General features: G+C 41.6%; 1 long non-coding RNA gene across 1 annotated transcript; it reads right to left on the bottom strand.

The window, feature by feature from the left end:
- Positions 1-1,898: 1,898 nt before the first annotated feature.
- On the bottom strand, positions 1,899-11,405 carry LOC119862974. Its single transcript, XR_005295443.2, has 4 exons — positions 11,307-11,405; positions 6,289-6,464; positions 2,701-2,938; positions 1,899-2,167 (listed from the first exon to the last, which is right to left on the bottom strand). It is a non-coding gene; the product is annotated as an uncharacterized LOC119862974 (long non-coding RNA).
- Positions 11,406-13,074: the final 1,669 nt, after the last annotated feature.

Raw genomic sequence — 13,074 nt, 5'->3', positions numbered from 1 at the left:
AGGACTATCCCCATGTATAAAGCGGTCTTTATAATCACAAAAGTATCCGGAAGCTGGATAAGACGGAAGGTAGCAGCTCTAGAACTTTTGAATTTTACAAGAAGTTGGGTGAATCAATTCTAATTTACTTTTATGTTCTCCTCAGGTGCCTTAGAGACTGTGTGCTCTTTAGGACAAGAAAGATTTCTTCTTTCCTGGTTGGAAACTGCCTACTGTGGAAGCTATTATATTATGGTATTTTTCTAACAACTTGTATAACTATTATTAGGACTTGACAGGTTAATCCCTTTTTCCACCGCTAAATGCAGGGTCAGATCTTATGACTTGTGAGCTACAGGTGTTGCTCCTTACGTATAATTCTGCAATTTAATCCATAAAGTGTTTGCAGGCTCAGGCCCTAAATCTGTACTGTTTTATGTCAAAGTTTTGGTTTGTTTAGTTTGTTCTATTCTAATCACTTCCCCTCTCCATGCCCCTGTTCTATCAAAAATAAAAGCGTCTAAGGGCAATTAGTAGCCACCCCTATATTTAGGTTTCCTAAAAGATTTTTGGCACCTTCATGGTTTGCATGAACTTGAAGTTTGGCAGCAGGATAATCCTGGGGTCAGGGAGGTCACTTTTACTTTCCCTATGAAAAAATCTGTTGACATTTAGACAAATTATAAGATGTCAAAAATTGCCACCCCACCATGTTTTGCTCCATAGAACTTGCTAGAAGTTGACCACTAAAATCCTTGAATATTCTATCCTCACTTAGCATGCCCCATAGCATCTCGCTTCAGCATGCCACACAGACCTGAGTTTTAGATTGCAACACAGACAAATGCCAGCAATGCCCCTCTGCCGTACATTGGCCAAACCAGAGAGTCTCTATGCAAAAGAATAAATGGACACAAATCTGACATTAGGAATCATAACTTTCAAAAACCAGTAGGAGAACACTTCAACCTCTCTGCTCACTCAGTTACAGACTTAAAGGTGGCAATTTTGCATCAGAAGAGCTTCAAGAACAGACTCCAACCAGAAACTGCTGAACTAGAATTAATTTGCAAACTAGATACCATTAACTTGGGCTTGAATAGAGACTGGGAGTGGCTGGGTCATTACACAAATTGAATCAATTTCCCCATGTTAAGTATCCTCCCACCTTCTTGTCAACTGTCTGAAATGGACCATCTTGATTATCAAGACAAAAGTTTTTTTTCCTCCTGCTGCTAATAGCTCATCTTAATTAATTAGCCTCTTATAGTTGGTATGGCACCTTCCACCTTTTCATGTTCTCTGTATGCATACATATCTTCTTACTATATGTTCCATTCTATGCATCTGATGAAGTGGGCTGTAGTCCACAAAAGCTTATGCGTAAATAAATTTGTTAGTCTCTAAGGTGCCACAAGTACTCCTGTTCTTTTTACAGACAGACAAAACTGATCATCAAACTGCTGTTGCTTTAGCCAAGGGAAAGGTACACTGGATTGGGAACCAGAAGGTCATGAGTATAAGTCTCACTACTGTTAATAAGTGCTGTACTTTTCATAGCACTCATTATTCAGAAGGGCAATACTGAACAGTCACACAAGCAGCAACTGGAACCCAAATCTCTATAGTGGCAGAGCCAGCTGTCAGCCATGCTGTTTTTAATCTACCAAATCTACGTTCTTGGTTATGAGGTCTGTAAAAATGCAGCTATTCAGGAATATATAATTATAAAGGATCCAAACAAGGGGAAACCAAAACAAATGTATCCCCTTTAAGAAAATCTCAGGGACAGAGCAGCCTTAACAAGGTTCTTTAGACCCTTACCTCAGGGCCCCCACTTCAGAGTGCCTAAACTTAGAATCAACAAACAAACCCTCCAAGCTTGTCAGGCTAATTCCCTAAAACATGAATGAATGAATGAAGAGACCACAGCAACCAATATAGCTGTTAACCCTCTCTCTCTACTGCTTAGCTTCCTCTTCCTGCTTAAATAGCCCAGGAGGCCTCTTTGATCACAGCCAAGCTGTTCTGGTTGCTTAAAGAAGTAGTACACTCCTCCATATTGTACCACTGTTTCATTGTCCCCCCCATCCTTCTCTAAAGGCAGGTTCCTCATGTTGCCCTCCATTGTTGTTAGTCTCTTAGCTTTAGTAGTAGTGATCAATGCTGAAGGTCCAGGTTTCAAAACCTGTTAATGATATGTGATGGGGTTGTTAGAAAACAAAACCCTGTGCAACTCTTTCTTAATAGAGCTAGGAAATTGCATACCAAAAAAAAAAAAAAAAAAAAAAAGTTAAAATAATGTTAGTAAGATTGCAAATTCAAGTTCAACAATTAGGAAATGCCTGAATTAAGGTTGTCCGTGTAAACTTAATTCAGCCCCCTGATAAGTATGCATTATGGTAGTCTTTAATTACATAATCACATTTTTTTCTACAGGGTTTGTGCCTCATTTAGTGAGCAAAAGGTGGAATCTTAATTCTAGCATTCCTGACTTATGAGTGCTTGGTTTGCAACCTTAACATTATATTAACAATATTTAACATATCAATCAACATGTTTGTATGATTTTTTTAAAAACAAGGATCTTGTATCAAATTGCAATTATCCTTGTTAAAAAATAATACAATATAGTTTTCATAGTAGCATTTTACAAATGAATGAAAATGAAGTAATATTACTTCCCAAAACGAAAGATAGAATTGTAAGTAAAAATTTCACAGGACTTTGATGGATTTTAGATAGCAAGTCAGATGTGATACTGCAATTCCAGTTAAAAGATGCTTCAGAATTATATCCTTGTAATGAAAGGGTTGTAGATACTTATCATATTGCTGTTAGCCTTAACTGCAAGAGTCACAGTGAGTGAAGCTCTAAGTATAAGCTCAAACTGTCCTTCACCATCACCATGTATGGTCTTTCCCTCTGGGGTCAGTAGATTCTTCGGTTAAAGATATACCTGTTAGAGAAACGGAAGTCTTAAAGGAATGCACTGTTGACTAATGAGAATGTCTATCCCACATATGTTCCACAGCACCATAACAGGTGAGCACACCTGTAATCATTTATAGTTGCAATGCCTAATGTGCTCTGTGGCACCTGCTGTGAAAGGCCAAGCAATAGATGAGCCTGTCTGACCAGTATTTTTGCTGTATTACTAATTTAAAGAACCTGGTGTCAAATCATCTTGTCTCAACTAGTCATGTTTTTATATGCATTTATTTTACAAGTTTAAATTGAGCTAAGTGGCTTTTAGTATTCAAGAAGATTGAGAACACTCTTTTGCCGAACAACTTAAAAATGCTTTACTATGAAAATGGGACATACTTAACAGAACTTTTCTCCACCTGCATTCCATCATATTGTACAGCTTTCTTCTTCTCTTAGCCCTGCAGAGCCAGCACCACTGTTAGGGGGTTCAAGTCTTTTTAGTGCATAGTCACTGTAATTGTTTATTAAATTCCAGCCAATTATACCTGAGGGTTTGAACACATGTCACTTGGGACACAATTTGGCCTGCAGAACCTTTACTATTGGAGATGTGGCGCAAGATGAGAGAACCCTGCCTGACTCTCAGATTCCAGGTTAAATTTTCAGGATTAGCAGTTAAAAAAACCAATAACATATTTTTGCTTTAATTACTTGTATATTTAAGATCTAGTTTCAAATTTCCTGAAGATCTTCAATTGTTTCTTTGGGATGCCCAAGTTTGCACAAAATGTATCTCAGAATCTCAATATTGCAGTTTAAGCAATTTCCCTTTTTGCCTCATCTTTCAATAGGTAAACATACATTTTAGTAATAATCAATGCATGTATTCTATTATGCAATATTTAAAACCAAATATATTAATTTAATATATTTTATCTGCAACTCTTATGAAAACACAATCTTTAAAAAACATTCTTATTTAAATGTTTCAGAATCCATTGAAAGGGATTCCCATTTTATCCAAGCGTTATGTAATATAAAACCTTGCTTAAAAGCCATATAGGAAATAATACTATGTAGGCTTCACGGGGACCTTAAGAGAAACTTCTTTACTTCCCTGTTCTTAATCACTTATAAAAATGAAAGGTGGGTGAGGTAACATCTTTTATTGAACCAACTTCTTTTTGTGAGAGAGACAAGCTTTCAAGCCACACGGAGCTCTGAAGAAGAAGTTGGTCCAATAAAAGATATTACCTCACCCATCTTCTCTGTTTAATATCCTGGGACAGACATGTTACAACTACCCTGCATGTAAAAAGGAAAATCAAAGAAAGAGCTCTTCTTTTATTGTAATTTATTAAAAATACAAGTGAAAAATAGAGCTGAAAAACTTTACTGTACTTTTTCAAGGCAAACCAGCATGTGTACCAGTTGGAGAAGGCAAAATATTTCTCATCTTGCATTCTAGAAGATTTAAATTACATAAAGGAAAAACTATAATTTCCTTCTTATCTTTAAGAAGTAAAAAGGAGAAAAACTAGTTAGATCTTCTCCTGTCTTATAGGGGATGACTTCTTTGCAGGTGTTTTACATGCAAGTTATGTAGCAGTAAGTTAAAATTGTCTTCATTCATCCCAGTAGTATGATAAAGATCTCTCTAATTGTATTACTTTATATTTTATACAATTAGTGCTTTACTTCTTCAGACCTTTTTGCCTTATAATTGTACCTCTTCAATTTCATTATTAAATATAACCGAAGCATGCATATAAAGCACATTTCAAGATGTATATTTCAAACTTGTGTATCAATTTCAATATTAATATATGTGCATATATGTAAACATTATTTCTAAAAAACATGTAAATATTTGTTTAGCTTCTACCACAGGGCGAGGTGACTGAAATGGAGTGTATTCCAACACAAAGAGAGTTTGTGATCATAATATGTGACATTTTACACTCTACCACGCTACAGTACCGACTGCTGAAACGTTCAGGCAGATCATACAACATAAGGCAAGTCACTCAGTGGGATATATTTCATTCATACCAACATTCCCATGCTCCCAGTAACATGAACTGCCTACACTTTCCAGTGGCCAGTACGGTATCAACAATACTTTCTGTCAGGGCTGCCAAGAGAACTTCATGGTTGCGGGGATATTTGAAATCCCATAAAATCTCATACTTATCCTCTTTCTGATATACTCCGCAGCATGTTTGGGCCTAAAATTTGCAAAGTGCTCAGATTTGTTTTCTGCTGGGTACTCATGGGAATTATTTGCCTTAACATAATGTGCCCATTAAGTGGACTCAAGGATTCCCAAACTGTAGCATGTGTATCACTGGGGGGAAATGAGCTTGATGTTCTACCCAGTCACTGCACACCAAGTTTTTAAGAAAGTCAGATGTGACCCAATAAAGCTGGGGAGCCACTGGGTAAAGAATATGGCTAGTGGGCCAAATTCTGTTCTCACTAACGAGTAAATACAGAATGATGTCAGTGGAGTTAGTCCAGAATTACAGCAGTGTCATTGAAAGCAACTGGAGTCCAGGAAAATGATATTATCTTCCTTTAACCAGTGAGCTGGAAGCAAATCACCATCCCTCCTATTGGAAGAGTCTTTGCAGGAGTTTGCAGCTCTGGCAAAACAACCTCTGTACTACTCTGCAGAGGAGCAATACATGTTCCCTTCTTGAGGAACCATGCTGCCATTGGCTCCCCACTCAGCCCAAGACCTACTCCTCCACTGCTGGGAGGGGACAGCACAAAGCACCAGAAATATTTCCCCTATTTCCACTGGGAAGCATGCTACAAAGAGCAGCTTTTTTCCTTCCTCCTCCCATCCCGATACGCTTCCTTTATACTGAGCCACAGGGTATGTCTACACTGCAATGTAAGACCAGCATTAGCAGACCCTGTGCTTGTTAACCTAGGGCTTGAGCCTCTCCACTTATTTGTAATCCCAGGTTAGGAATTGTTGAACCCTGGGTCCCAACCTGTGGCTCCAGTACCTATGCTGAATTATGTGGGCCCGAGTCCAACCACTCGTAGCGCAGACTTGCTAGTGCCTTCCCAAAATGTGGCCTCTCTACATGATGCAGTGTGGGAAACTTGACTGTCTGGAGGACAAAGGAAGTCAGCCCGTGAGATTGTGGAATACTTTTGGCAGACTCCGAGAGCATGAGTCCAGTGGGGTTGTATCTACACTACAAAATAATAGGGCTTGAACCCTGGGTCCCAGCTTGACTGAGTCTCAGATCCTCCACCCTCATGGAGACTTGGGACCCTGGGTCCAAGCCCTGGATCAGCATAATTTGTGTGTAGACAGAAGGAGGAGGTAGGCTTGAGCCTGAGCTTGAACCCTGGACTTACACTGCAGTGTAGACATACCCCATCAGTACTGAACACACACAGTACCCTGGAAGGGACCACTGCAGGCTTCTAGGAAGGCAGAGCCACCACCACTCTTCCCACTCCTGGCAGCTTCGTTGCTCATCTGTTCATCTCTGCTCCACTGTGCACTTCATGGCGGGTGAGAGCATAGGGCCCTGAGAAGGAACAGAGCCAGTAACACGCACTCATCTGAATAATTCCTTCCTTTGATAGGATAGACAATTTTACCTTGAATGGGAGCCCATGGTACTTTAGCACTATTCTCTGATGATGCACAGGCCTGTTACTCCCATTAATTGCCACAGAACATGCATCCTGTATGACTAAATTGGGATTATAACAAGCTGTCTCAATAGGGTTTGCTACAGCTCGGTAAATCTGGCTGTGAGACTAAAGCCTTCTCCGCCCCGCCTTTCTTTTTCTTAGAAAATACTATACTTTGATAAGTCAGTTCCATTATTTGATGATCTGCTGGCAGCCTCTGTGACTATGGTTAATATTACTGCTCCTTGCAAAAGTTACCTAAGCTAAAATAGAAGCCTGCTTTGATTGTAGGCTGGAAACAAATTACACACATGGTTTGATCCGGAACACTTTGCTGGGCCACAACTCTCATTAGCTTCAGTGGGCGTTCTGCCTGAGTAAGAAGCTCAGAATTAGGCCCTAACACTGGTCTCAGTTCAAAAATAACATTGTACTGGGCACGTGTCAGATGTCATCTGCCTTCATTGACAGCAATGGAAAAAGTGACAAGGATGACTTTTGCTGGAGGACGGCAGCTTTAAGTTCTGCAGTGTGGATGGCCCTGATCCATGTACCGTCAGCTGCCCTAGACCTCCCCAATCTACCACATTTGGGGCTTCTCCAGACACATGAAGGTCCCGAGTCGGTTGCAGGTGCCTTGCATTACCATAGACTCTACGGTAGGACTTTTTACCACTGGGGTTCCTACACCTGTATGTAACCTAGTGCCTGTTGGTATAGTCTTGGAGTGACTCTGGCTCTGTATCGATAACAAAATTACACTTTCAAACCCTAATTAACCTAATGCAAAACCTAATGAAAATATCTTTATAAGAAAAATACTGCTAGGCCTGCCTAGGTAGGATCTTTTTTTAACACAGTCAACCAAGAATTGTTGCTAAGATTTGGGTAATACACATTCTCTAAAGCAACGACTGTCAAACTATCTTAATGATATATTTATACCACACACAATGAGGCCTGATTTTCAAAAGAGATCATTGTCCACATTGGGAACAGCTGTTCAAAAGTGCTCAGCAAGCAGCGCCTCTGACTGTGACATTTATGGGCAGATTTTCAAAGAACTCAGTAACTGGTGTGCTGAGCTCTTTTGAGTATCTAGACCTTTATTTTGGTGTCTAAATGAGCTGAGCTGTTTTAAAAACCTGGCCCCACCAATTTCAATAGCTATTTCAAACTGTCATAGTACAGTGGAATCTTGCTAAAAGGATCAGTTTGGGCAATTCTCTTTTCAATGTTCTGTCTAAATGATTAACATCTCCTGATTCATAAAAAAAAAGTCCTACTAGAATCAGACACGTGTAGCAAAGCCAGGCCACCATCTTGCAACAATAGAGGGAATTCTGCAAGGTGAATTAGTGCCACAACAGGTAGACCAAGCTAAAACTCAAGCTGTAACATTACACTAAATTAGCACAAGAGATATCCAATAATGCCAGTATTATATTTTCTCCCTGGCTGTCCTGTGGCTTCAAACAAGGTTTCCACAATTTATCACCTTGTATTGTGATCACACACTGTGGGGGAAGGAAACTCCCCTCCCCTTTCTAGAGGAGCTCACCAGCTCTGCAGCAATCTCACTCCTGCCCATCCAAGGCACAAGAGGGTCTGTGCCAGGAATCCAGTCTTAGTCCAGTGCCAGAGGTTAAAGCTGGCACCTCTCATATGGCAGTGAGAACACTATCACTGGGCTGCTAGGGTTTCATATCAGTTACCTCTAAGATTTCTGAGATGAACTTCTTTATGGCTAACATAGTTTCTTTTAGGAAGAACTACTCACAGCCATAAATTATCTGAAAGCCAATTCCAAACTGGACATTAAAAATAACTTGAAATTGACTTAACCTTTGCTCAATCTACAGGCAAATGTAAGGACCCCTGACCAAGCCAGTTAAGGAAAGAAATACAAGAGAGAAGGCTGACACCACAGCTTTCTTCCACTTAGAAGCTTCCACAGAAAGTTCCAGCCAAGAGCTTCATGTGATAAGTAGGTGTAGGGAATTTATAGCTTCCCTGGGCTCTCTGGCCCCACACCATCCCCTTAATTTCATACATCCTGAATTCTACCTTAACATAAACTGCCTAGCATAAAGAAAAGGAGGGCGCATGTCTACCTAGAGTGCGCCAGGCTGCAGCTCCTATTCCGGCTCCTCACGAATATTTTGTTAAGATTTTGTTTGCACTTTTCCCCTCACCTCCTTATCTATGCACTCCCTACCATGGCCCCACTAAGTCACAGGACCTCCTGGTCAACCTCCTCCTGACCCTGGCTAAAGTGGCCATCTATAAAACCAGGGTGAGGAGGTTGGCCGATGGAGTCTCCTGTGACTGTGGGGCCTATTTCCGATCCTCCGTCCGTTCACGCCTCCGGGCAGAGTTCCTCTGGGCAGCGTCCACTGACTCCCTTGAAGCCTTCGAGGAGCAGTGGGTGCTGTCCGGGGTTCTCTGCTCGGTGTCCCCGTCCGGTTCCCTTCATTTGACCCTTTGACCGCACTCCTGTCCCTGTTATTCATTAGTTGTCCCCCGTAATTATTTGGTTTTCCAGGTCCTGTGGATCCCCCTCTTAGGCTGTTGACGAGCTTCGCCCTCCCACTTCCTGGATCCCAATAAGAAAAAGAAAAGGAGGACTTGTGGCACCTTAGAGACTAACAAATGTATTTGAGCATAAGCTTTCGTGAGCTACAGCTCACTTCATCAGATGCATGCAGTGGAAAATACAGAGGACAGCTGTAGCTCATGAAAGCTTATGCTCAAATACATTTGCTATTCTCTAAAGTGCCACAAGTCCTCCTTTTCTTTTTGCGGATACAGACTAACAGGGCTGCTACTCTGAAACCTAGCATAAATTGCCCTCTAGTGACCCCTGGTGGATCATTACTATATTAAATAACCGCATTACTTTGAGCCTAGGGGTTATCTGTACCGCTCAGCTGGCAGCATTTTTATTTCTGGGCCTGTAGGATTTGAGTTTAATTCCCACCAAGGCTCTAACACAGGAGAGCAATATGAAGGGGCAGCTCCACTGCTGGACACAGAGCCCTTCACGTACTATATTGACTAAAGCACTATTTGCTCCACTCTGGTGACCATTCTGCTGGAAGTTAAATATGACACGGTGCTTTCTGCAAAGAACAGTCATTTTATTTGTGATAAAACAACGAGCAGTTCATCAGAGCAAACTTTGGGGTGTGATGCAAGGGTTAATTAATTGGTTTAGCTTTTCTTTCATTTTTTCCTATCCTAGTTATATGTGGATAATGTAACTAACTCTAAATAAGCACCTGAGTGCTAACGCAACAAGCCCTCTACGGATCATTGAAATTAGTAATAACTAAAATCACCCCCTAAAGTAAAAACAGAGCAAGTCCTGCACCAGAGCAGAGTATGGAAGGGCAGTGAATAAACTACCTAGACAATGCTTCCTCTGTCAATAAGGCAGGTTCTAATGTCCAAGATTGAGTATAAATAAGAGTTGAGCTCTTGCTACCTAATCCCACTCCCACTGAAGACAGTGAGAATCTGCAGTGACTTCAACAAGCATTGGATCAGGCTGATAATCACTGTCACACAAACCATAATACTGTACTTAGCACTCTGCCTCTTCCAAGTACCATGCAAATGTTATTAACTAATCCTTGCCCTAGCCCCGTGGTAAGCTAATATACTTAGGATCAGTTGCAGAGGGGGGGAAACTAAAGGTTCAGTCCTGCTTCTATTAAAATCAATAGCAAAATAAAGGAGGAGTAGGACTGAGTCCTCGGGATATGTCTACACTGCAATAAAAGTCCTACTGCATGGCCGCAGCTGGTATGGGTCAGCTGACTTGGGCTCCTGGGGCTCCAGCTGTGAGGCTATAAAACTGCAGTGCAGTTGTTCAGGCTCAGGCTGGAGCTTGGGCTGTGGGACCCCATGATGGGAGACAATCTCAGAGTCCGGGCTCCAGGCAGAGCTTATGTCTACATAGCAATTTTTTAGCCCCACAGCCTGAGCCCCACGCAGCTGTCCTGGGCTCTGAGGCTCGGTGCCGGAGGTTTTTCATCACAATGTAGACATACCCTCAGAGACCAATAGGTTAGGGATCATATTTTCAAAAATGCTCACTAATTTTGGGAGCACCCATTTCTGGGGTACCCCGCTTGAGATACCTATGTGTTCTGCTATGGAGAATGAGACAAAAGTCCATTTTTCACTTTCCTCCTGGTAGAAAAAATATAAAACAAGCAGGCATGTGATTTTCATTAATTTTTATGCATGCATGAGAGCTTAGGATGAACTAGAGAATGCACTGTCTTTAAACTCTGCAGTCCTTATATTTTAGTATTCTTACTGTCAATATTTCTTCTGCATTATATTGTCCCTTTGACCTGAGCAGTAAGCCAGTATTGAGAGCCTTGCCAAGTTGTTTCCTTCAAGAGAAGAAACTGATGATATGAGTCAAATACTTCTTTGATGCAATCCTGTTTCTGTACATTCTTTGTAAATAAAATCCTGTTTCCCTGAACACAGTAGAAACAAACAGCATCAGGCTCACAATTCCATAGCTTGCCGCTCCAGTCAGTTCTATGCCCCAAGGAGCTCTCTCCTCTCCGCACCCTTTCAGGGCCATACCTAAGACTGCTCCTCTCGCTGTCTATTGGCTTTCTGCTTCTAACATGCACACATTTGCCAAACAATTCCCTATCCCCTGCATTTGCAATCAGTCCCTGGGAAACTCCTCAGACCCCATAGCTTACCTCTGTTCATGTTTTGCTATATGCCTGGTTACCTGGAAACCTTCTCCCCTGACCCTGGCTGCTCTTTCCAAAATCGTGTGTGGACCAGACACCGTTTCATTTCTCATTTGCTAATTGTTTTTTCACCCCCAGCATTCCTAGTTCCAGCTCCTATGATCCCATGTGAGCCTTATTTTGAGAGATTACATAGGTTTAGGTGGTGCATTAATCCTTGTGCTAGTCTGGACTGCTGTTCCCTGACTGGATGCAGTGCATAGTTCTGTCCTAGCAATTAATCTACATACAGCTTCAATGATATGCACTGAGCAATTATCTGACAAATCCCCACCCCCCATATCCCAAACAAAATTATTGAACAGGAATGGGGACTAAGAAAATAGTGTTGGATTTTCCTTGACACAGAAGCAGTTCCAGAAATCGTAGTTTGTGGCAGTTTGGGCATGCACTCCTGTAACTATTACTACAGTTATTTGGGGAGCTTCTTGGTAGATTTGCCAATGAATGAGCTGATGGAGGCGTTCTGTTTTCTAGACAGCTGATTATTGTTATCTGTAAAGACTAGCGCTAACTTTGGGTTGTCTGCACCTGGGAGTGCTTGGGGAGGGTGGCTCTTCCAACATACCTGTGCAGTATCCAAACACAATGCTGACACTAGCACTCTCTAAGCTCGAGGGCAGAACTAGCTACTGTACTTGGTTACATTTCAGAAGGAGTGGCCAGACATGCTGTAAGCACAGCTGAAGTCAGGTTGAATGAATTTGCAGTCACTGAGCTAGCGCTTTTCCTTTGGGGTTCCAGAAAGGAAGAGACGAATCGTCCTGATTGCTATAGAAGCGTCATTTGCCCTTGTCTGAGCCCCTGTAGTTGGCATGTACATTAGACAATGCTCAAAAAGCAAGATCTTAATTTTCAAATTATGGTATTGGAGCAATTTAGCAATACACATTCATGTCCCTGAATCCTTTACTCTGTAAGTATTTTGAAACACAAAATTCCTTCTCCAATCCCACCCTTGCCCTCTCTGCTCTCTCACACTAACATTTTATTAACTTTCGCTAACCATCGTAACCCTGGTCCCTATTGAGAGAATGCCAATCAATGGTAATGCCTGAAATGAATGAAGTAACATGGCTGCAAACTCTGGTCCTGATTCTGACACTGGTGCAACTCAGGGGTAACGCTACTGAAATCACTGGGGTTGGCCAAGTGTAACAGCAGTGTGAAGTTAGAATCAGGCCATCAGTGTAACAGAAATCAGAGTCAGCCTGACCGCAATTCAAAAATGATGCTTTTGCTCAGAACGGCGCTTGTCTGCCCGGAAAGAGAGGAACCTAGGCAAAGTCATGGACTTTAGGACTTTGACCCCACGCCTTAAAATGCCACTGGCCTTGCACAGCAAGAAAATTTTCAGAGAGCCCCCAGCTCAGCACCCAAACAAAGGACCCCGGATACTCCATCTAGAATGCTACGCACTTTGTGCCCACCAAACCCCCATCATGTGTACACAATGGTGTGAATTGAAATAGGACACAGCTGTCCTGTGTGTACGCTATTGCTGCAGCTGATGTCCTGTGCCTCTGGTAATGTGCTTCCCCTCTACAGACAAGTCCTCGTTGTCTTCATAGACTTTCCCATATGCCTTATTTTCACAGCCTTTTGTGCTATAGTCAGTAATCATACTTTGCCCTAAAAATGTAATAAAGGAACCCGTATTTTTATTTGCTTTGTACGTTTTTTTACACGTTTCAGATATGATTTGTACTAAGTA

Source organism: Dermochelys coriacea, chromosome 10 (genome assembly GCF_009764565.3).
Source record: "Dermochelys coriacea isolate rDerCor1 chromosome 10, rDerCor1.pri.v4, whole genome shotgun sequence".
NCBI classification, from domain to species: Eukaryota; Metazoa; Chordata; order Testudines; family Dermochelyidae; genus Dermochelys; species Dermochelys coriacea.
This window is presented reverse-complemented; position numbering and strand designations above follow the sequence as displayed.